This window comes from Wasmannia auropunctata, unplaced genomic scaffold (assembly GCF_000956235.1).
Source record: "Wasmannia auropunctata unplaced genomic scaffold, wasmannia.A_1.0 LD336090.1, whole genome shotgun sequence".
Classification (NCBI taxonomy): Eukaryota; Metazoa; Arthropoda; class Insecta; order Hymenoptera; family Formicidae; genus Wasmannia; species Wasmannia auropunctata.
The window spans coordinates 4,791,355-4,791,628 of record NW_012026800.1 but is presented as its reverse complement, the minus strand read 5'-3'; positions in this window follow the sequence as shown (position 1 = coordinate 4,791,628).

Here is a 274-nt window from a genome sequence, read left to right as displayed (position 1 = left end):
TGTAAATCCCTAAATGAGCGGACGTCACGACGGCGAATGCGCCATCGGTTTTCGCGGGTTAAATTTTGGTAAAGGCGGTCGACCTGCTGTTCGTCGGAAAACCCTCCTGCACGGCGCATGAGTGTGAGAAGGGCCGTGGAGTATTTCGCGAAGGACTCGCCGGGCCGTTGCTTCCGATCGCGTATCTCGTCCAGTAACTGTATCTGGTACTGGTGGGGGAGGTACGTGGCTTTGAACGCGTCCGCGAAGTCGTCCCATGTTTCCCACCCCCGTC